General features: G+C 44.1%; 1 pseudogene; it reads left to right on the top strand.

Annotated features, from left to right (window-relative positions):
* The window catches only part of LOC101826815, a 36645-nt pseudogene extending 14690 nt beyond the window's left edge, over nt 1-21955 (top strand).
* Nucleotides 21956-25364: the final 3409 nt, after the last annotated feature.

Below are 25364 nucleotides of genomic sequence, written 5' to 3'. Positions count from 1 at the left end.
TCTTTAAGATTATTATTTTTTTATGTGTATGGGTGTTTTGTCTGCATGCATGTTTGTGTACCAGTGAGGCCAGAAGAGGGTATCGGATCCCCTTACAGGTGGAATTACAAACTGTTGTTTGTGTCATTTGTATGCTGGCAATAGGACCGGGTCTTCTGAAAGAGAAGTCAGTGTTCCTAACCGCTGAGCCGTGTCTCCAGCCCCCATATGAACCATTTAGGATCAGTGATGGGATTCCCTCCCAGTACTTCCTTAGCAATGTAGTTAAGGAGGGGCCCAGGCCAGCACTTCAGTGACCAAATGGGCCAAGTATTTCCTTGAGGGTCAGGACACATCTTAGAGGTTACAAGAGAGTGAATGAGACATGCTCTGAACACAAAATAAGAGTACAGCCGGATTCAGGGTCCACAGGTGTTCAGGCCGCACACACACGGCTCAGCCACAGTCCCTCAGACCTAATCAGAGGTTTACACCAAACTGCCAAGACATGCCAGCACTGAACACCCAAAAAGGGATTGGTAGGAGATGAGCAAAGTGGTTGATTTGGAGTGCAGGAAACCATCGCCCCAGGGAAAGGAATTCAGCTCTCAGGAACTCTCAAGCCTGAAGGCCGGGTGGGAAAGAAGCAAAATAAAAAGAACCTTTGGGAAGATGAAAGGAGGGATAAGATTCCCTTTGGTAGCCCCTGAGACTCCTGCTTCACAATTGGAAGGATAAAGAGAGAGCCAAAAACCAATGTGAAAGGGAGCTAGCTTCAAAACCTTCCCTTTCTTTCGGCCCCACGAGGCTAACTTCAGACTTGATTGTCCCTGAGGGAGGTCTCTCCAGTGGAGGGAGAATTGGGTTTGTTAATCCCCTCTGACTAGCCCTGAGGTCAGGAGTTGGGTCTGCCCTCCATGCGGATTAAATGGCACACCCTCCCTATTCTCTCTTCCATTCTTCTCAAACAATAGCTAAGATGTATGGCTTGCCTGTTTGGGGGTCTTTTCTTTTAAACCCTAATAAAATTGTCATTAAGTTTCCATTTGAATCCTTTCTGAAATTATTTTATTGTGAGGCTAAAAATTTCAAGAGGGGACCCCAGTTTCCCCTGTGTCATCTGACAATCACAAAGGGACAACAAAATACCAAACCAGTAATATTGGTGGATGACATATACTCTGAATACAAAACAGGTGATGTCCTTTATCTGTCTTGCCTTGGGACTGTGGTGCTCTGGCTCTCTGGGAGGAGAAAAAACAAAACAAAAACAGAACCTCTTTTAATTTTCTTTTTTTCCCTCTTGTCTCTCCCAGGCTGCTGTGGCTCACTGACCATCATGTGCAGGGAGCAAATAATGTCAAGTTTAAGTCCCTATGCTCTCTCCCTGGCAGAGGGTCTTCCTTCTTTCCCTCAACCTGGGAGACTTTGGATAAGGTTTAGGGAAGGGAGAACAGACAGGCGTGTGGTGTAGTTAGTTCAGATGCTGCCTTAAGACTATGTGGTTCCATCAGGTGTTGGTGGTGCATGCCTTTAATCCCAGCACTGGGGAGGCAGAGGCAGGTGGATCTCTGTGAGTTCGAGGCCAGCCTGGTCTACAGAGCAAGTTCCAGGACAGCCTCCAAAATGATACAGAGAAACCCTGTCTCGAAAAACTGAAAAAAAAAAGACTATGTGGTCCTTGGAATGTTGCTTTTCGGTCTGGGTAAAAGTACCACAAAGCACTGTTAAGGTTTTAAATCAGGATTAACTAATTTTAACAAGTTGGTTTGTAAGGGACTTAAATTTCCACTGACAAGGAGGGTCAGAGGTACCAGAGCTATCAGATCTCAGCCTATGCCGTGCTCCAATGGGACAAAATGGTGCCAAGGACACCTTCTCCTTACTCAGATTTATTGTTGTTGTTTATTTTAGAAAGGAGTGTGTGTGACTGTCTGCATTTAATCTGTAAAATGCGTGAATCCTACACGTACTTGTGCCCTGATGAGAGACATGATCGTTTTGTTATTGAGTTGAGCTTACAACAAGCAAAAGGTAACCTCACAGCTTTGTCACCATTTAGCTGGTGACTCATCAACACGGTGACCTCATTGCCATCTCAGTTAATGCAATTGCATAGCAGAAACCAAAGTGGTAGCACCCCTAAAACTTCACGGTACCATTGAGCCATCTGGGGATTACAGACCCCTATAATTTCCAAACCACAGACATTCAGTCACACATCCCAACATTCTTCTTTTGGGTTTCACCATTTTGGCTGTCCAATGGGATCATGGGAATGAGAGAACCACAGGGGATTCAAACACTGGCTTTATTGCCAAGTGATAAAGTCAGTTCATTTTTACATCAAACTAAGGAGGTGCTACCAGACCTAAGGAGGTTTTGTTTGTTTATTTAAATTTTGACAATTATTTTTGCTCAATGTATTTTACTGGTGTCTAGAAGAGACTTTTCTCACCCAATGCTCCCAACACTAGCCAGCAGCCACCAGAAGCTAACACTTCCAGGTGGCCCTTAACATTTCCAGGTGGCCCTTAACATTTCCAGGTGGCCCTTGTGAACTCACTGGACTGAGTCCTGGGAAGCACAGAACCAATCAGGACCCAACAGATAGATTGCCAGGTGCAGCTAACCACTATGCAATTGCAGCAGCCTGAGGCAAAGAGATTGTTTGGATGAGAGGCTGACCTCTGGGATTGAGTGGAAACCTGCTCTTTCTGCCCTGCATCTCCAAGTCTGCTTTTCTCTAATCCAGATAAAAAAGCCTTCCCTTCAAGATCCCTTTGCTCCACTGGAGTCCTGGGTGTGTTTTTCCTTTCCAATTACAGTGACATAGACAGGCTAAAGACAAAGAACAGGCAAGAACCATCCCTTTCCAGGCTCTTGTAGGTGCCATTGTTTTCTGTAGGCTCTCATTACAGGTAGAAACAAAACAAAACACAGCTATTGACAGTCAGTTCGTGAAGAGGATAGAGAGGGCTCTCTGCCTAACACGTCTCTTGGTTGTAATTCCAGTGTCACAATTTCAACAGGGCTTCCTTAATTGATCGCTGCTGGATGATGTAAACATCTTCAGTTCAATGAGGTTTTACCGTTGCTTCTAGCTGCTATTCGCACTCACTCAAAACCAACAGCACAGCTTTGGTATTTTACTCTCTAGACTGTACAAAGCACATAAAAGATTTGATGTGTGTGTGTGTGTTTCCAGACAGGGTTTCTCTGTGAATCCCTGGCTGTACTGGAACTCACTCTGTGGACCAGGGTGGCCTTGAACTCACAGAGATCCACCTACCTGGGCCTCCCCAAATGCTGGGATTAAAGGTGTGAGCCACCAACGCCAGACTCAAAAAGATTTCTGATTGCCTTTTTTCTCTATAAGGTTTCCATTATAAAGTCTTATAGTTTAACGATATTTTCACAGGTAATATTAATTCATTACTATGTCCTACGTGTGTAGTTGGAGTTCAGTGTATATATATATATATATATATATATATATATATATATATATATATATAATGTAGCATGGTCTTCTGAGCCAAGGACTGCCATCCTCACAACTTCAGCTGTGCCTGCTTGCAACTGATCATCTCTGCTGCACTGCTAACTATTGGTGTCCCTTCTCTGAGGAAGGGTGGGAGGGTCATGGGACCCTCACCTGAGACTTCAGCCACTCCTCCCAGCCAGTTATGCACAATTCTGCCCCACTTCCAAATGGCCTGAAGGTGTTGGGGACAAACAGAGTACATATGCTGGGAAATACCAGGAGGGGGGCACTCTACCTACGTGTCTGTGGGAAAGCCCTCATCCTCATGCGTGCTGGGTGAAAGCTCTTTCACTGAGGCTGTTTTGGGTCACCTATACTTTTGTTAGTAACTCCTTACCAATGCTCTGTAAGACACATTGGTTCCCTGGGTGAACTTTGCTAAAACAGAACTCTGGTTTGTCATTAGGGCCTTGCAAGGAAAAAGTAGACAATACTTAGCCCCGCCCACACTTCCAAGAGAGAATTTTCACAACTGGTGACAAACTATTGTTAATATTGCTTATGCCTATGGTGTGATGGTGGGGGGTAGTAAGTAAAAAACACTAAAAAGGATGTAAAAATAGAAATATTTTTAGTAAAGGAGAATTTGTGTATGAAAATTAAGATGTCTAGATATGGCCTGGAGAAACGGCTCAGAGGTTAAGAGCACTCACTGGCTGCTCTTCCAGAGGACCAGAGTTCAATTCCCAGGACCCACATGGCAGCTCACAACTGTTTGTAACTCCAGTTCCAAGGGATCTGACACCCTCACACAGACATAGATGCAACAAAACACTAATGCACAGATAAATAAATCTTAAAAAAAAAGATGTCTAGATGTTCTTCTGAAAACCAGAAAAGCTTAAACTTAGATATTTATCTTAGCAAGTTACACAAGGGATGTAAAATATGAATTTTTTTTTTTTTTTTTTTTTTTTTGGTTTTTCGAGACAGGGTTTCCCTGTGGCTTTGGAGGCTGTCCTGGAACTCGCTCGGTAGACCAGGCTGGTCTCGAACTCACAGTGATCCGCCTGCCTCTGCCTCTATCTCTACCTCCCTGAGTGCTGGGATTAAAGGCATGCACCACCACCACCTGACCCAGTATTAAAATTTCTAAGGTCAAAGTTTAATACATTGATGCCAAACTTCTGTTTAAATCAATGGGACTAGAGAGATAGTTTATTGAGTAAGAGCACTGACTACTCTTCAAGAAGGCCTGGATTCAATTCCCAGCACCTACATGGCAGCTCACAACTGTCTGAAACTCCAGTTACTGGGTATCTGGTGCCCTCTTCTGGCCACATTTGACACTGATGCAAATGGTACACAGACATGCATGCAGGCAAAAAAACTCATACACATAAGTAAATCTCAAAAAAATTAAGTCAATGGAGCTATTGATCCATTATTGATAACAATTACAAGGACTTGCTTAAAGAGTAGCTTAAAGAACAAAACCATATGTCTACTCACAGCTTATGTAAAAGTGTTTGGGTTTTGCCCAAGTTGTATGTGAACATTACCTAGTAGTTACAAAGTCCCTGAGTGGTGTGATTCACCATCTGGGTCGTGAATAACCAGATATAGAGACCTATACTGATGTTGTCAGAGGAATTAAAAAAGGGGGCAATATTCTGCTCCTTGTCCTCTGAGGTCACTAGGTCCCAGGAGATGGTGAGGCATTTCTTAAAATGCCCTGTAACTGTGGGGACTCACCTATTCTATTGTTCATGGAGGCCATGAAGACCCCACCTAGTGCACTCTTATCAGATTACAAAGAAGTGGACCAACCTAGAGGAAAACTTTCCTAAACGCTCCCCAGTGAAGCCACAGTCAAGCAAGGCCTTTGCCTGATCCTCACATGGATGGAAAAGACATGGGGCTGCAGAGATAGCTCAGAGGTTAAGAGCACTGAGCACTGACTAAGACAGCACCCTCCTCCTTGTTGGCGGGCAGAGATACCGGAAGTGCCTAGGGGTTCTGATCTTTGATCTGGTTGCTAAACCATTTTAGGGTTACCTCTTCAGAGGGGGCATGTTACAGTACCAGTAGAAACCCATTAGAGAAAATCGCCTCTCTTCGAGAGTCTCTTGAATAGAATCTCTAGCCTGGGAGGATACCTGACATTTCAGCTGGGTCGCATCACCCAGTCAAAGGATAGAGGGCTCACCATAAACCATGCTAACAAGCCAGGTGGAATAATTAATTCCTCCTGTTAGGGGGCCTCATCCAGACCACTCTCACCAAACAATCCCCAGTCACTCCCTTGTCATAACAGTAATTTACTGTTGCTAGAGGCTGGAGAAGATGATCAAGTCTTTTCCATGTCTCCCTTCCACAGAGAGAAAAAAAAATTCTCACCTTATGGTCCTGTAGAAGACTGATGCTGTTCTTTTTGTTTGTTTGTTTGTTTTTGTTTTTGTTTTTTCGAGACAGGGTTTCTCTGTGGCTTTGGAGGCTGTCCTGGAACTCCCTTGGTAGTCCAGGCTGGTCTCGAACTTACAAAGATCCGCCTGCCTCTGCCTCCCGAGTGCTGGGATTAAAGGCGTGCACCACCAACGCCCAGCCTGATGCTGTTCTTTGATACTTCTGCCTCCAACACAATGGAGACTTGGGTATGGCTAACTATATGTGGACTGGTCCCTGTCATTTTTATTAGATTCAAAAGTTAAATAGAATTTATCCTTCTCAGATCTCTGATAGTATTGATGGTTGAGCTAGCTATAACTTTGTTAGCTTGGCAAGCATTAGGCAGCCAGATCCTTCTATAAGGTTATGGCCAGCTTGGTAGTTCATTTTATATATTAAGATCAAGACTTGATATAGTTCCTAAATAAAAACCTGAGGATATAAGTACATATAAGTTTCAAGGATATAAAAATAATTTAAAATATATAAATGATTTTAGACTGTTTTCCCCTTCTATGATATAAAAGTTCAGGTCTTAACTTTTAATAAAGTTCTGATAAGCTGATAGAGCAGTGACTACCTGCTGTTCAGTCACAAGCTCAAGAATTTGGATTTATTTTGGTTGTCATCTAAGTATAAATCTAAAGGGCTTCTGATCAGGCCATAGGTATCTCTGTCCAATCTATACCTGGCCCTCTCTGGACAGAAGAAAAATGTACAAAACTGTAGGTTTTGTTGAGACTTAAAGGTATGAGTCTATTACAGATACCCAATATCTGCTTTTTCTGCAATGTGGATTTCAATACAGATTGGTAATGCTAATATATCTAAAACTCTTATGTCCCTTTATATAATAAAGCTCTTATAGGCTTCAGAGGATCAGAAAGTCATAAAGCTTGGATCCACTTCTCACGGGTCAAAAGGACTCCAGATAAATGTCTCACCTGTCTGTTCCTGAGGATGGGATTTTCTCTCCTGGTCTTGGGACTCCTGCCCTTCCTGATCACAAAACTATGGGTCTAAGAGTTCTGATTGAATACATACATTTTAACTTCTGTGCCTAGTTTAAACATGTCTCAATGGGTTTACACTTCTGGCAGACACATCCAAGTGTCAGTTGCTGACTACAGCCTGCTCCAAAAGACTGTGAGCCCTGGACTTGCTGCTGATGTAGATCAGTCCAAACAATGTGAACACTCCCCATATCTTCAGCAGAGTCTTTGAGCCAGCTGCTTCTGATAAAGACCCCCTTGCCTAAATCCCCATTTCAGCCTGCTTGGACCCCTGACAACAACCCAAAAGTCAGCAGGAAGTGGCAAAGTAGCGAATACGTCGTCACTTTTCCCTGGTTGAGATGCTAAGTCAAAAGAAAACTCCCTTACATAGGGGACAAGAAGACAGTAGATCTTGTACCCCAAACTTCCCCCAGAGTCTTTTTAATTGTCCACTAGTAACCCAAGAATGGGTTGCCTATAAGGAAGGGGGGGGGGATATAAGAGCAAGGTAAACTGAGAGGATGGAGTTAACTCCATTCTCAGAAAAAGTCACCGTGGTTCACCACTCTGTTGTCCACCCTGATGGGCCCCTTGCTTATTCTACTCCTTTTACTTACCTTAGGACCTTGCATTCTTAATCGCTTAGTTTCTTTTGTAAGAAAAAGAGTGAGTGCAGTTCAAGTTTTGATGCTTAGACAGCAGGATAATGCTTAAGTTAAAACTGAGTGTTAAACAGAAATTTCAGGATTGAAATTAGTAACTAGAAGAAGAGGGGAATGAAGAGTCCTAACAGTTGGAAAATTATTAGCTGTCCCCAGGGTGAGCAGCTGCACTTAAAGATAAACATCCTCCCCTGGTGGTCCTCAAGGACTTGGGAACATTCCCCAGACCTCAAGGTTTCAGGCCGGTCACAAAGTTCAGCCAGGCACAGCCGTTGCCTAAGACAGATAACATAACGAGCCCGTCAGCCACAAGCGTGAGTGTTTGCATGGAGGTCTGGCACCGATTACCTTGTACCCCCACCACCCCGTTTGCGGTTTCAGGCTTTAAAAACTTGCTGTAATTTCTGCTCACGGTTCACTCCTTCTCAAGGCTGCTGAACCCCAGCACTCCGGCTTAATAAAAATAAAAATCCTCTTGCTGGGCAGTGGTGGCGCACGCCTTTAATCCCAGCACTCGGGAGGCAGAGGCAGGCGGATCTCTGTGAGTTCGAGGCTGGGCTGGACCGACAGCCTCCAAAACAATACAGAGAAACCCTGTCTCGTAAAAAAAAAAAAAAGTAGAAAAAAAAACAAACAAAAACCCTCTTGCGTTTTGCAACGAACTTTGGCTCCCTGGTGGTCTTTGGGGCTAGGGTCCCGAGAGAAAGACTGCAGGGTCTTTCAACTCCCTTGTCATAACAGTAATTTACTGTTACTAGAGGCTTCAGAAGATGATCAAGTGGGGGCTGAGTTTGAAGAAATGAATAAAAACGTATGCTGAAGAGGGGGGAAATATGAAAAAGTTTCTCCTATCAAGGATAGTTAGCCCAGCAAGAGCCAGTGTTCTAAAAATGACCCCCATCTTGCGAAACTCTTGCCTGCTTGCCCAGCTTCTGGATGACAGACATTCCTGAGATTTGACTGTTGTGGAATATTAACTGGACAAAGCTGTGTTACATTTGTTTATGCTTCAGAATCTTACTTTAGCTGTGTAAAGAAAGGTGCGCTCATTTTGTTTATGCTGCATTTGTTTAATTATGTAAAGGTGTGTTGCTATTTTACCTTGCCTGCCTAAGGCACCCAACCGATCTAATAAAGAGCTGAACAGCCAATAGTTAGGCAGAGAAAGGATGGGTGGGACTGATGGGTGGAGAGAATAATAGGAGGAGAAATCTAGACTGGGGAGAAAAAGGGAAGAATGAGAGAAGGAAGAGGGAAGGAGGGACATGGCCGGGGCAAAAAGCCACCAGACACCAGCCAGCCAGACACAGAGAAGCAGGGAAGCAAAGACATACAGAAGTGAGGCAAAGGCAGATCAAGAGAAACAGGTTAATTTAAGTTAAAAGAGCTAGCCGAAACAAGCCTAAGCCAGGCTGAGCTTTCAAAACTAAAAGTAAGTCTCTGTCGTTATTTGGGAGCTGACTGGTGGCCCAAAAGAAAAATCCTGGTACACTCGACTCCGCCACGCTTCCCCTTTGTGCCCATTATAAATTAGCCAATTGCACATCGGAGTGAAGCAGAGCGCCCATCAATGGGGTGAGACAGTCACCACCTTGTGTTAGGATTAAAACGGAGTGAACTGCCCAACCAATGTGTTTGCTAACTGGGGTTGGGTCCTTGTGTACTTTCTTTTTCTTTTTTGGTTTTTCGAGACAGGGGTTCTCTGTGTAGCTTTGTAGACCACACTGGCCTTGAACTCACAGAGATCCGCCTGCCTCTGCTTCCTGCGTGCTGGGATTAAAGGCGTGCGCCACTACTACCTGGCTCTTTGTGTATTGTTTAAAACTTTTTTTTTTTCTTTTGGTTTTGGTTTTTTGAGGCAGGGTTTCTCTGTGTAGCTTTGTAGAGCAGGCTGGCCTTGAAGTCACAGAGATCGGCCTGCCTTTGCCTCCCGATTGCTGGAACTAAAGGCACGTGTCACCACCACTTGGCTTTAAAACACTTTTTTAACACAAGTTTTTACTATATAGCAGCAGTTCTCAACCTGTGGGTGGTAACTCCTCTGGGGGGGGTCACATATATAGTTACCATTCATAACAGTAGCAAAATTACAGTTATTAAGTAGTAATGAAAATAATTTTATTGTTTGGGGGGTCACAGAAACACGAGGAACCATATTAAAGGGTCACAGCATTAGGAAGGTTGAGAACCACTGCTATATATATCTTTGACTGGCCTGAATCTTACTATGGAAAGCTGGCTGGTCTCAAACTCATAGAGTTCCAACTGACTCCGCCTCCCAAGTAAGTGCTGGGAGTAAACGTGTGTGCCACCATGCCTGGCCCCTTAAAATAAAATTATTTTCATTATTTCATGTGTATAAGGGTTTGACTACATGGGAGTCTGCATCACATGCATGCCTGGTACCTGAGGAACCCAGGAGAGGGAGTTGGATCCTCTGGAGTTACAGTTATGAGTTGCCATGTGGGTGCTGGGAAACCTGGATTCTCTGGAACGGCAGCTGGTGGTATTAGGCACTGAGCCATCTCTCCAGCCCCACCACCCAAAAGACAATTGCCTTACTAAGTGTGTCACTTTGTGCAATATCCAGGAGCATGTGTTTCCAACAATTGGGATTTCTTTTCCAGCAGTCCCAATAAATAAACACAAAAAATTTTTAATTAAAAATACCTTTGCAGGAGCCGGACATTGGTGACACACGCCTTTAATCCCAGCACTTGGGAGGCAGAGGCAGGCGGATCTCTGTGAGTTCGAGGCCAGCCTGGTCTACAGAGCTAGTTCCAGGACAGGTTCCAAAGCAACACAGAGAAACCATGTCTTGAAAAATCAAAAAAACAAAAACAAAAAACTACAACAATAAAAAAAAAACACATTTTCAGGCTGGATTGATGGCTCAGAGTTTAAGAGCACTAGCTGCTCTTCCAGAGGTCCTGAGCTCAAGTCCTAGCCACTAATATGGTGGCTTACAATCATCTGTAATGAGATCTGGTGCCCTCTTCTGGCATGCAGGTATACTACATGCAGGCAGAGGTAGGTAGATGGCTGTGAGTTCTAGGACGGCATATAAGAGTCCTCTCTATTAAATGAGCAAAACTGTATCTCAAGGAGGAGAGTGTGTTGAAAGCAGTAACCATAGACTATGGCCGATAACATTATAAAGTGGTAGATTTGCTTAAAAGACTTGGCAGGAGTAATTAGAGCTATAAAAAATGTTCACACCCTTTAAAATAATCATTGTTTTCTAAAGGGGAAAAACGATGTTCGCATGAGGGTTGCTTTCTCACTCAGGCAGTCCAAGTTTGGAGGTTTATAGACCTTCTGGACTGATACAGAGTGGGAGTGAAGACAACCGTGAGCCCTGAATTCAGTTCCCAGCACCACGGAAGAGTAAAAGGCTGGGAGGCAAGAAGGCTTTGGTGTCGGTTCAGGGCAGGAACTTGGATTGACTCCTACCCCGATTGCTATAACTCAGTTTTATGGGGTTTGAGGAGAAAGGTCAGTCTTTGGAAGAACGCTGTTTTCCTGTTTGTCATTGTGGTGTTTGGCCTTTAGAGAAAGGGTCTCTCCCTCTTTTTTAAAAAACATGTTTAGTGTGTGTATATGTATGTATGTATGTACGTGTGTGTATGTATGTGTGTGTATGTACCTGTGTGTGTGTGTATGTGTGTGTGTATGTATGTATGTATGTATGTACGTGTGTGAGTGCATGTATGTATGTGTGTGTGTATGTATGTATGTGTGTGTATGTATGTAGGTATGTAAGTATGTATGTGGTTTTGCCCATGTCACAGAGCACATGTGAAGGCCAGAGGACAACTTGTAGAAGTCAGATCTTTCCTCCCACCACCGGGGTGTCAGGGATACAACCTGAGTCATCGTGCTTGGTGACACTGAGTCATCTCACCGACCCCAGCTTCAGTCCTTCAATTCTATTTACATTGCTCCTCTGCCTTTTCAAAAAAAAGTTTACCCATCTCTCCTGACCTAGGTTTTCTTGATTACAAGTTTTATTTTATGGGAGTGATATATGTCTCTCTACCACTTCCTTGCTGGCACCTGTATTGTTTTGGAGTCTGTCCTGGAACTCGCTCTGTAGACCAGCTGGCCTCGAACTCACAGCCATCGCTCCACACTCTACCAACACCAACACCTTTTTAAAAAAAATTTTTTAGAAGATCTCACTCTATAGTCCAGGCAGGCCTCAGATTTATGGCAGTTCTGCCTCCCAGGCATAAGCCACCACACCCAGCTTCTTCACCTAGATTAGTGCACTGAGGTCAGTAACTTATCCAAGGAAAAGGCTGTCATCACTGGTGTTGTCGACATTGACGATTATGGAGCAGAGTGTTCCAGGAGCTGCACGGAGCTATCTGTATTGTCCTATTAATCGTCACCCAACCCCATAAGGAAGAGACTGTGACTGTCCTTTTTTTACACATAAGGAAATAAGGGAGGTCAAATAACTTGCCCACTGTCCAGCAGCTTTTGAAGGTGGATCTCTGTTTCTTCCGTTCTCACACTTCTAGGGTTCAGGGTAGGACACGGTGTGCTGCGGAAGGCTCTCAGGGTTTGACAATAGGGACCGAAAGGGAAAGGTAAACAGAGCAGATGGAAAGCCATTGCTGTGGTTCTGATGATGGCTGTGGGAATGGAGAAGAGCTGGAAGCAAGACCTGGCTTGCCAGACTTCACAGTGCTGAGATCTAGGGAGCGAGGCTGGGGGAGGGGAAGACTGTACGTGCTGTTTCCTTTCCTTGGCTTTGGGCACATTTGCATTTTAACAAATTCATAAAGCAGAAGGCATTTACAAATGCTTTAAACACACCCACCCACACACACACACACACACTCTAATGGCAGCTACAACAGGACTTGGCACCAGCAATATAAAGGAAACAAGGGAGAGGAAGAGAGCCAAGCAGAGCAGGGGATTGCTCCAAAGAGAGAAGAAAAGGCCTTTGGAATGCTTTGGGAGGAGAGGCTGACTATAATTTGGGATCTATCAAGCTTAGCAGGACTTACAGGTCTAAAATTCCAGAAAATCAACCAGACCACATCTTTTAATTTTATTCGTACATTTGTTTGTTTAGTGTATACATGTGTGTGTGTGCTCATGCATATGTGTGTGTGTGTGTGTGTGTGTGTGTGTATTTACAGGTACAGGACAATTTCTGGGGATCAGATATCTCCTTTCACTATGTGAAATTCAGGTTGTCAGTATTGGCAGCAAGCACCTATACCTTCTGAGCCATCTTGTTGGCCCCAGGCCATGTTCTGAAGGATTCCAGTGGAGGCAGGGGAATATACACAGTAACACATATGCTTGATTGTGCTTGTAAAGATTAATGTGCTTAGTATAGACAGGGCCCTGAGTTCTGGACTCACCATTGGCAGAAGGGGTGAGTAGTAGTATTGAATAATAAAGATAATACAGGGCTGGAGAGGTGGCTCAGAGGTTAAGAGCACTGACTGCTCTTCCAGAGGTCTTGAGTTCAATTCCCAGCAACCACATGGTGGTTGACAACCATCTACAATTCAATCTGGTGTATGTGTAATAAATAAATAAATCTTAAAAAAATAAAGATAATACAGGTATACCACACAATCCTACAGGGCAGGCAGTTATAGAAAGATCAAACCAAACTCTCTTTTTTTTTTTTTTTTTTTTTTGGTTTTTCGAGACAGGGTTTCTCTGTGGCTTTGGAGCCTGTCCTGGAACTCGCTCTGTAGACCAGGCTGGTCTCGAACTCACAAAGATCCACCTGCCTCTGCCTCCCGAGTGCTGGGATTAAAGGCATGCGCCACTAACGCCCAGCCAAACCAAACTCTTAAAGGATATGCTAAGTAGACAGAAAGGGATGATAAAGAACCTCAGAAATAGATTCCATAATGCCCTATTAACTTTTAATTTTTCTGAATGCTAATGAGCAAGGAACAATAGCTATGGAGAGACATTGGATAACAGAAAATCTACAGAATTAAATCAGCCAATATACTTTAAAGGTGTCTTGATTTCAGAATGGAGACCAGGACATGTGTTACGTTGGGGAAGAGGTTTTGCTTTTGTTTTCACTGGTGAAGAAAAGCTATGGATACCATCAAAATTGATAAAGATTGGATTTGAACAAGACAGCTCTTAATTAGAAGAGATGATTGTTCATCAAGCAGCATGACTATTTAATCTAAACTAACCTAACAAACTAACAAATGTTTCATTTGATCAGATATAAATTGCCAAAGGAGAACCTCCCCAAAATTTAGGGTTGGGGAAGGGATTTTATTTTTGTCTTTTCAGGAGAATAAAGGGCTCCAGCTAAGGAATCTGGAGACCACTGGACAATTGAGACATCTGAAGAAAAGGGACAAGTAATCCAGAAAAAATTGTCCCAAGAAAAGGAATAAATTGCCAGGCATTGGTGGCGCATGCCTTTTAGAGAAAAGGTATTGGTGTTGGTAGAGTGTGGAGAGATGGCTCAGTAGTTAAGAACACTGGCTGCACCCGGCGTTGGTGGCGCATGCCTTTAATCCCAGCACTTGGGAGGCAGAGGCAGGCAGATCTCTGTGAGTTCGAGGTCAGCCTGGTCTACAAAGCGAGTTCCACGACAGCCTCCAAAGCAAAACAGAAAATCCCTGTCTCAAAAAAGAAAAGAAAAAGAAAAGAAAAGGAATAAATTGATCTATTGATACATCATATTTCCAACAGGATAAAATTTCATAAATCTTCCCAAATGTTTGTTTCTACTGTTCTCTACAGACATAATGCAAATGGTTCTTTTGAAGTCCAATTAAAGATTGATGTTGGGTTTGGAGTTAGAGTATGGCTCTCTCCTTCTGTAAACCTAAGCAGGCTTGTTTAAGAAAAATCCAAAATCTCTGTCTCATGTCAGAAGAGTCACCTAATGTGGGATGGAAGAAAAACAAATAATTGAAGGACTTTTGTATTTCCACAAATCTCATAATTCTTTGGTTTTATATTGTTTTTAACAGCTTTTCTTAAAGCACAAATCTTATATTTATATAAAAATTTATAAGATTATTATATATGTATTTTAAAGTTTTTGTCATGATATTAATGATCATATATATAGACTACTAACTAATTCTAGAAAAAGGTTTCATCTACCTTCCTGTACATGATTTCGGGTTTAAGTCTCTATTAGTTTCCTGCAGTGAACCATAACCACGACTAACCTCGACCTTTGAAGTTTCCAAAAGGAGGATGGAGCCCCACAACAACATTTTATCCAAGACAATGATAACACCAGTAAGTTGAACAACACCAGCTAAAGATCAGCTTTGGACTACAAACTGTTCAGAACAATTTCAAGGTGACCAGCTGAGATGACCCAGACTCATGACTCTGCTCAGAACAATTTCGAGGTGGCTAGCTGAGATGATCCAGCTTCATAGACTACTCTAGCCAGGACTTGAGGCAATCCCTGCACTTTCCCATTATGCAGAGATGAACAACAAATGATACAGCTTGACATTTAATCCAGTTTTTCTTTTCAGGGTCCCCTAAAGATGCCATCACCCCCAGAGAGCAGGAAGTAAATTTAAGAACATGACACCCACATTCCCAAGAGTGGACGGTTTTTGGTCATTCAATAGGTTATGAATATTTGTCTTTGTTTAGGGGGATGGTTACAAGTTGTTATTGGTTTAAAAAGGGGGGAGAGGGATACAGATATGATAGTAGAGAAGGGTAGATTATTGAATCTACTCTTTAAAAGAAACTACTAGTTTTAAATATTTTACATTGGATTGGACTTTTGTATATTGTATACAAATATTGTATACTGACACAAATTTGAAATTAATTGGTTAAAGCTTACTGTATATATATCTCTAATATTGTTCAAAGTATTGTATCTATACAGCTCATTTGACAATGTAATGCAAATTTCTAGTCCTTGAAAGTTATTAGTACCAACTATGTAAGAGAATAAGGAAATGTAAGGTTAGTAATTAGTAACTATTCTAATCAAACTTGTAGTCATATTACGTATGTTATCAAGGTCAAACAGAGATATATTTTAAATAGACAGGTCATCTTCAAACACATTAGAGATCTGCAGAATATGACATTTAAAGTGTTGTAATAATATAGGTTCTTTTTTTTATGACAATGAGACATGACTGCTCCTGGCAGCATCAATTTACTTCAGAAAAGATGTTGGGCCTTGAAGAAACTCCACACAGAGTTTACTTTCTTTATGGCAAAAGTAAGTCACTAAGCAAGAAAGTGCACTTGCCTTGACGGCTGCCAGTGTGTTATCCAAATTGGACAGACAGGACACAAAAGAGAGTGACTGCAAAACCTTACCAAGACAAAGTGGGAGAGTCCTTCAAAAAAATTCTGCTCCACAGAAAAGTGTCAGAGATGCTAGGCCTATAGGCCAAAGATGGATGCCCCAACATTGCAGAGAAATCTTGGATGACTATTCAGATAGCCAGATGTTTTTGTCCCTTCTCACATTTTTTAGAAGTCACTTCCTTGCACTTCCTGCTTACTCAGTTAATATTATTTCCTTCCCAGGTCTCTGAGCAAGTTGAAGACTAGATAGTTATAGTTTTCATTGTTTACCAGACTCAGAAAAGAAACTCATTAAAGAGATGTAAAATGTAGCCGGGCGTTGGTGGCGCACGCCTTTAATCCCAGCACTCGGGAGGCAGAGGCAGAGGCAGGTGGATCTCTGTGAGTTCGAGGCCAGCCTGGTCTACAGAGCAAGTTCTATGACAGGCTCCAAAACAATACAGAGAAACCCTGGCAGTGGTGATACATGCCTTTAATCCCAGCAGCCAGAAGCTAGGAGTTGATGGCACACACCTTTAATCATAGGACTCAGGATTAAGAAGTAGACAGATGTCTTTGAGTCCCAGGCCACCCAGATCTACACAAGATTGATCCAGTCCTAATGAGAAACAGCTCACACAAAGATGATCTCAGCACCTGGGATCACACTACAGGAGTATAAAGAGAGGAGCAGGGTCTTTAGTAGTCGGTATCAGGCATTCATTCTCCAGCCACAATGAGGGCAGGAAGACATTGACGTCTCAGGATTCTCCAGCCACACTGAGGAGAGGTTATGGTCTGCAGTTTGGTGGAGCCCAGATCACCTTTCAGTCTGAGGTAGAGTGAGAGCTAGTGACCAGCTGCTTTGCTTTTCTGGTCTTCAGCTTGAAGCTTGAACCAGAAAGTCTGTCTCTGGGTCTTTTATTTTCATGTTACAGCCTGGTGTGATGGGTCATACCATAATCCCAACATTCAGGGGGTGAGGCAGGAAGATTGCCACTAGTTTGAGGCCAGCCTGTGCTGGAACTGAGACCCTGTCTCAACCTAATTAAAAAGAAGAAGGAGGAGGAGGAGGAGGAGGAGGAGGAGGAGGAGGAGGAGAAGAAGAAGAAGAAGAAGAAGAAGAAGAAGAAGAAGAAGAAGAAGAAGAAGAAGAAGAAGAAGAAGAAAAAGAAGAAGAAGAAGAAGAAGAAGAAGGAGGAGGAGGAGGAGGAGAAGGAGAAGGAGAAGAAGGAGGAGAAGGAGAAGAAGAAGAAGAAGAAGAAGAAGAAGAAGAAGAAGAAGAAAGAAAGAAAGAAAGAAAGAAAGAAAGAAAGAAAGAAAGAGAGCTCATCATTACTTGGGATGTAGAAGCAGTGAGATTAGGAGTTAAGGTCATCCTGGGCTACAAAGTGAGTTTGAAACTAGCCTGGTATACATGAGACCAACGAAAAACAGTTTTAAAGTCAGGGGGTAGTGATGCATGGCTTTAATCCCAGCACTCGAGAGGCAGAGCCAGGTGAATCTCTGAGCCCAAGGCCAGCCTGGTCTATAGGGTGAGTTCCAGGACAGCCAGGCCTGTTACACAGAGAAACCCTGCCAAAATATATTTAAAAAATAAATATTAATCACTAATAAGAGTTACTGAGTGGAGAGAAGACAAAAAAGAAATGAAATGAGAGGAGCTTGGAGAGGCTAGCTCCAGAGCATGTTTAATTTAGAAGTCATTGTCAAAGGGTCTGGACACAAAATCTTGGAGAATACACACACTGACTGGAAGCTTGGCCAAAAGGGAAAGGCAGGCATAGTCTAGAATATCTTCCTGACTGTGCCGTGTTGTTGTGGTGTCCCTCATACTTGCCATGACCACTGAAGAGTTACATGCCTGGCACTGTTTTAATGCCTTCACTTTTTCTCTATGTAACACAACTTACACATAGTGGCCAAGTCTACCTTTCTCAGTGTTGACCATGCCTCTCCATCCCTGGATAACTTTGGCCACACCCCATTCTTAAAGCAGAGCATCCAAACTTCATGGTTAGCAACTATGTACCATAACAGTGAGACTCTCACTCACCTTTACAGCTTCATCTCACTCCCAGTAAGTCCCTTAACTGACAGTGGAAGGGTGAATCCATCCATCCATCCATCCATCCATCCATCCATCCATCCAATAAGCTTTTGTTTGTTTGTTTGTTTGTTTGTTTGTTTCAAGACAGGGTTTCTCTCTGTAGCCCTGACTGTCCTGGAACTCACTCTGTAGACCAGGCTGGCTTCAAACTCACAGAGATCCGCCTGCCTCTGCCTCCCAAGTGCTGGGATTAAAGGTGTGAGCGGCTATCACCCAACCACAAACATTTCGTTAGCATTCATTATTGCAGAATGGAAATAAAAAACGAACATTTCCTTTCTGGGACTTATAAACACAAACAAGCAGGAAATTGTGCAACAAGTGTAAGGACTTCAGTGAATAGAGAAGATTGATGGTGACTGCTGGGGAAGGAGGCCAAATGCAGATGTGATTGCCAGAAAGTATTGATAAAGAGGCCAGTTTAGGTTAAGCCTGACAAAAACAGCCTATGAAAAGATGGAGTAAGGAAGGTTCTTGGTAGGGAGAGCAGTCACATAGCCTTGTTGTGACAGAGGAACGAGGACTGCAGATGTGCAAGGCACAGCGAGGGACCAGGAAGGTAAAGTCAGAAGAGATGGAGTAGCTGGTGTGGTGGCTCGCATCTGGGAAGCAGAGGCAAGAGGATCAGGAGCTCACGACTGTTCTTGGCTACCTAGCTGAGTTCAGGGCTAGCCTGGACTCTTGAGACTGGTCTGGGAAAAGTGTGGGTGTGTGTGTGGGGGGGGAATTGCTTCAATAGCCGGAGAGGCAGAGTTCAGTCCTCAGCCAGACACACACTAGTAATCCCAGCACTGGAGTCAGGCACGATCCCTGGGGCTTGCTATCCAGCCAGTTTGGCTGATTCATAAGCTCCAAGTTCAGTGAGAGCTCTGCGAATATGAGTTCACCGCACACATACACGGGGGAGGGGGAGGGGGTGGGAAGAAACAGGGCAAACAAAAGAGGAGGAAGCTGCTGGCGGGATGGGGAAGGGACCAAACGGAAGCTCCCATGTACATTTGGGTGCCAGGAGCTGCTGCGATTCTCCCAGCGCCTAAACCACGGCATCCACTAGGATAATTTTGCCTTGTCACAGCGATGAGACAGCTGGTGACTAATGCCTGAACAGCAAGTCACTGGGAGAGAATTTCCATCTTTATATCTGTGCTACTACTACTGTCTTCCAGGTTCTGAACTCAGACATCATGAGATTGATGAAACAAAACAACCAAGCCAAGTTTAGTGAGAGAGAGAGAGAGAGAGAGAGAGAGAGAGAGAGAGAGAGAGAGAGAGAGAGGAAGAATGAAAGAAAACAGGGAAGGGGACTGGTGAGATAACATGCCTGGAGACCTGAGTTCAATCCCCAGAGCCTGGATAAAGGAAGAAAAGACTCAACCCTACAAACTGCTCTCTCATAACACACCCATATCAAAGCAATAACAAAAAACTAAGCTTGAACTGGAAATAGTGGGTTTTTGGTATTTGCTTTTATGGTATTGCAGATTGAACCTGGACACATTTTACATACTAAGGGCTACTCCATCACTGAGCTGTGTTCTCAGCCTGTGTATGTATGTGTGTGCTGAGCTGTGTTCTCAGCCTGTGTATGTGTGTGTGTGCTGAGCCAGGGTCTCACTGTGAGGCAGCTTGGGCTGGTGTCACCATGTCCAATTCCCAGTTTCATTCTGTATGTTTAATTGTGTGTGTGTGTGTCTGTGTGTGTGTGTGGTGTGAACATGAGTGCAGGTGCAGGTGTCTACTGATGGATGTTGGAAGACGGCACTGGATGCCCTGGATCTGGGGTTACTGGCAATGTGGGTGCTGGAAAACAAGCTCAGGTCCTCTGGGCAGAGCAGTATGTGCTCCTAATTTCCAGGCCATCTCTCCAGCCAGCTGTTTTTGTTTCTTTTTTAACGTTTTCTTTTTAGATTTTAAGTTATTTTATTATTTTATGTGTAAAGTGTGTTGCCTGCATGTATGTCTTTGCACCATGTGCATGCTTGATTCTCATGGAGGCCTGTAGAGGGCATCAGATCCCCTGGGACTGGAATTACAAATGGATGTGAGCTGCCACTTGGGTGCTCTGTAAGAACAGTCACTCCTCTTAACCACTGAGCCATCCCTCAGTCCCTTAATGTTCTCATTCTGAGACAGAGTTCCACCAAACGGCCCCAGAAGTCCTTGTTTTGATTCTTTTTTTTTTTTTTTTTTGGTTTTTTGAGGCAGGGTTTCTCTGTATTGTTTTGAAGCTTGTCCTGGAACTTGCTCTGCCTCTGCCTCCATAGTGCTGGGATTAAAGGTGTGTGCCACCAATGCCCGGCTCCTTGTTTTGATTCTTATGCCTCTGCCTAAGTAGCTAGAATTAAACCACCTGATTTCAATGTTTCTTGTTTATAGTGCTGGGAATCAAACCCATGACCTTGTGCATGCGAAGTTTTCCTATTTTTTTAAGAAAAAAAAAAAAAAAGGAAGGGTCTCATGTAGCCCAGGCTGCCTTGAACTCACTGTGTATCTTAGGATGAACTTGAACTCCTGATCCTCTTGATTCCCTTGTGCCTAAATTATAAGAGTGCACCACCGTGATAGCCGTGCCTCAGATATTAATCATCAATACTGAGCATCTACTCTGACCTAAGCATCACTAGATAGTTTATCACCGGTAGGCCACCAATCTTTCATTTCTTGCCTGGGATCCAGGCATCAGGTTATTAAGTGCATAGGTCCCCATCTAAGACCCAGTTATAAATAGTGAAGGAATGTCTTCAGTGTTTTGGAGCAGTGTTTGGACCCTCTTATTTATCCTGTTCACGTAGAAAAGACAGAGCAGACCAGGGCCTGGCAGAGCTACCAGCACTCAGGCTCTGTTCGGGGTAGTGGAAGACGGCCATGGGAACTTGGGATGGAGACTGAAGACCTGCTAAAGACCATTCCCTAAACCAGGTGGGTGTTTTGGTGGCATTAAAAGATGTGCTTTCTGGTCAGTCGCTGCTCGCTTGGGTCCATTCGCGCCCGTCCTGTCGGCCACGTTCCGCGGGGTGGGGGGCGCGCTGCGGCCCCTGGTGCAAGCCACGGTGCCCGCCACCCCACCCCGGAGCCTCCTGTTCTGGACGGGAAGCGACCCTTCCTGTCTCGAAAGTCGCTGAGTGGCCAGGCTGCAACCGGCCTTTGGTCGCCACGGTGGGCCTCAATGTTCCTGCTTCTGTTCGTTATTCCCATACAGATGTCAAGGTGCCGGACTTCTCTGACTACCGTCGTGCTGATGTTCTAGATAGCACAAAGTCTTCTAAAGAGAGCAGTGGCGCTAGAAAAGGCTTCTCGTATCTGGTAACTGCAACTGCTACTGTGGGTGTTGCATATGCTGCCAAGAATGTGGTCATCCAGTTTGTTTCCAGCATGAGCGCGTCTGCTGATGTACTGGCCATGTCGAAGATTGAGATCAAGTTGTCTGATACTCCAGAAGGAAAGAACATGGCTTTCAAATGGAGAGGCAAACTTCTGTTTGTGTGCCACAGAACCCAAAAGGAGATTGCCCAGGAAGCTGCTGTTGAAGTGTCCCAGCTAAGGGATCCACAGCATGATTTAGAGCAAGTAAAGAAACAGGAATGGGTTATTCTGATAGGTGTCTGCACTCATCTTGGTTGTGTACCCATTGCAAACGCAGATTTCGGTGGCTATTATTGCCCGTGCCATGGGTCACACTATGATGCCTCTGGCAGGATCAGGAGGGGCCCTGCGCCTCTCAACCTGGAAGTGCCTACCTATGAGTTCACCAGTGATGATGTAGTTGTTGTGGATTAGACACTAGACTCAGGCCCAGGCTTCTTTCAGTCTTCCTGTCCCATCAGAAGAGTTGAGAGAAAGCCTTGTGTACTTCTAGGTTGGTTGATTTAAAATATTTAAGAATTGTGAATAATGTATTGGCAAACATTAATGTGAAGTAATTGAATTCACTATTAAATATTGTCAAGCATTATTGTAATAAAGCCACTGTAGAGCATCATTAAATTCAGTCACAGACTTGAAAGGTGCAATGTCTTTAATAGCTAATTCTAATAAAACATTACAGATTGTTGTAAAAAAAAAAAAAGATATGCTTTCCGCCAGCAGTTCTTGTCACGTTTTCCAAAGTGAACTGGTTTCTCTGCTGTATGTGTTCTCTGGTGTGTGAGAACACAGGAATGTTGGATGAAGGTCTTTCCACACTCGGGTCGCGGGCAGGGTCGTCTCCCAGACGGCTACGATGATGGGTTGTGAAGTAGGAAGTCTGGCTGAGGCTCTCCCCACACTGGAATTTGTAGGGTCTTTCTCCTGTATGGATTGTTGGTGTTTTTAACGAGGGCCGAGCTTCCAACAATCCTTTCCCACAGTCGCTGCACAAGGCCTCTCACCCATGGTGTCCTCTGATGAGTGGCATTTGGGACAACTGAAGAGAGTGTATTCACGTGAGCCACAAAAGGAGAGCTCCCCCCGAGGCCCTTCCTGCACCATGGGCTTTGAAAACCCTTTCTCCCGTGTGGGTTCCATGGTGCTTGATCAAGCCTGAGCTCTGGCTGAGGCCATCCCGGCAGTGCTTACTTATACCTGTAAGGTTCCGCCCCGTGTGGGTCCCCTGGTGGGTGATGAAATTTGAGCACTAGTGCTTTAATGACACCCCAGCACGTGTAGGGCTTTGATACCGTGTGCATTCGTTGGTACGCGCTGAGACGGGGCCACCGCCCAAAGGTCTTCCCAGGATCTGGGCACTCGTCGGGTCTCTCACCGCTGTGGGTTCTTAGGCTTTTCCAGGTGTGGAGCTATGGCTGAAGTTTTTTCTCACAACTGCTGTTTCTCTCTTGGGTGACCTCGACCGTGAGTGACGAAATCGGACTCTGTTGGAAGCTTTTCCCACACTGCTCACATTCATAAGGCCTCTGGCCAGGATGGGTTCTTAGGTGTCTGGCGAACTAGGTGCCCTGGTTAAGGAATCCCACACAGTCTGCACACACAGGCTTCTTTCCTATGTATTCGTGCTTGTTTATATCTTTCTCCTGGTCCTCATCTCCTAGAAGCGTCCATGATGTTCTTCTAATTCCAGAGCCTTCTCCCGGCTCCTCCCCAATTAGAACTATGAGAAATATTATTATTGGTCCATTTTGAAGCGGTTTCATACTTTCTGTTGTCTCAGGCTGAGTTTCGTCATAAATTGGCAGCGACAGCACAGACTTTGGGGAAGGATGGTCATAGTTGGCTACTACGTGGACTGGTGATTCATTGAGTCATTACAAAGCATCGGGGTCACCAAGAAATATAAGGTGATGTTTTTTCCCCTTAACGAGTTTGCAGTAGAGGGGTTGGGGAGGCGGCTCAGAAAAAAGTGCTTGGCACAAAGCATGAGGACCTGAATTTGGATGCCCAGCTCCTCCCACACAGGGTGGGATTTAACAGGGGATACCGCAACAGGCAGATTTCTGGGCAGTCAGACTAGCAAATCTATGAGCTCCAGGTTCAGTGAGAGGCCTAATCTCAAAAACTAAGGTGGCGGGTGACTGACATTGACCTCTGGCGGCCAAGTGCACGCACACATCCACACACGGATAACACACACACACACACACACACACACACACACACACACACACACACAGAGTTCCAGTAGAAAATGGAAGTTAGCTTCTCAGTTTCAGGAGGTCCCGTTTATTAATCGTTGCTTTCAGAGCCTATGCTGCTGGTGTTCTATTTAGGAAGTGATCTCCTGTTCCTTAGTAGTTGCTTTCTTGTAGAACCCAGGACCATCAGCCCAGGGATGGCACCACCCACAGTGGGCTGGGCCCTCCCTTATCAATCACTGATTAAGAAAATGCTCTACAACTGGGTCTTATAGAGGTGTTTTCTCTGCCAAGGTTCCCTTCTCTCAGATGATTCTAGCTTATGTCCAGCTGACATAAAATTATGCAGGACACCATTCATGTTTATATACACAAACACATTTATAGACACAAATATAGGAATACTTCCCTAAATTTTAAATCCCCCTGAACAGACACATAGATTTTTAAATTAATTTTAAGAATTATTTATTAAGGGCTGGGCGTTGGTGGCACACGCCTTTAATCCCAGCACTCGGGAGGCAGAGGCAGGTGGATCTCTGTGAGTTCGAGACCAGCCTGGACTACCAAGCGAGTTCCAGGACAGCCTCCAAAGACACAGAGAAACCCTGTCTCGAAAAACCAAAAAAAAAAAAAAAGAATTATTTATTAAATTCTACTCATTGAAACGTTTCAGATAATTCATATAAAAGGGAACAAATTTAGAAACAAAGTAATTTTCATTCTTGCTAATAATAAAAGTAGCAAAATTAGTCTAAATCCCTTTTTTATTATCCTTATTTTTTTGGATTGGTATTTTGCCTATATATATGTCTATGTGAGGGTGTTGGGTCCCCTAGAACTGAAGTTACAGACAGTTGTGAGCTGCCATGTGGGTGCTGGAAATTGAACATGGTCTTCTGGAAGAGCAGTCAGTGCTCTTAACCACTGAGCCATCTCTCCAGCCCTATCTAAATTCCTTTTAACTTGAGCCACTTCCAATATGAATAACTTGGATGTTAATTTCTAATTTCTCCTTTCTTTTTCTTTTCTTTTCTTTTTTTTTTTTTTTTGAGATGGGGTTTCTCTGTGTAGCCCTGGCTGTCCCAGAACTCACTCTGTAGACTCGAACTCCTGCCTCTGTCTCCCAAGTGCCTTCTCCTTTTTTAAATAGAAAATTTTATATTTAGAGAGAGAGAGGGAGAGAGAGAGAGAGGACAACTTATAGGAATCAGTGTTCTCTCTCCTCCATGAGCTCCATGAGTGTTCTGGGTATGGAACTTAAGTCAGTCAGGATTGCTTGGCTAGTGCAGTTACCTGCTGAGCCATCTGGCCAGGCCCAATTTCTCCTTCTAGGTAAATGTCAAACCAAAACATCCAATGCTTAGGCCTAAGCATGTGTGTGTTGGGGTGTGGGGATGTGTATCACATAGGGTTTGTTACAATAGTATAATGATTGGAAAGTTTTCTTACATTTATCTCCTAAGGACTGGAGATGGCTCAGATTTTAATTAGCACTGACTGCTCTTCCAAAGATGACTCAGAGGATAAAGAGCTTGCTGTGCAAGCCTAAGGACCTGAGTTCAGATCCCCAGTCCCTATAAAAAAAAACCAGGTGTGACAACACATGCTTGTTTCTGAATACTGGAGGGTGGGGCCAGGCAGCCTCTGGGACTCACTGGCCAGCCAACCTAGAGGTTGTGCAAGCCTAAGGACCTGAGTTCAGATCCCCAGTCCCTATAAAAAACCAGGTGTGACAACACATGATTGTTTCTGAATACTGGAGGGTGGGGCCAGGCAGCCTCTGGGACTCATTGGCCAGCCAACCTAGAGGAATCGTGAACC

The sequence above is a fragment of the Mesocricetus auratus genome, unplaced genomic scaffold, assembly GCF_017639785.1.
Source record: "Mesocricetus auratus isolate SY011 unplaced genomic scaffold, BCM_Maur_2.0 Super-Scaffold_4256, whole genome shotgun sequence".
In the NCBI taxonomy this organism is placed as follows: Eukaryota; Metazoa; Chordata; class Mammalia; order Rodentia; family Cricetidae; genus Mesocricetus; species Mesocricetus auratus.
This window is presented reverse-complemented; position numbering and strand designations above follow the sequence as displayed.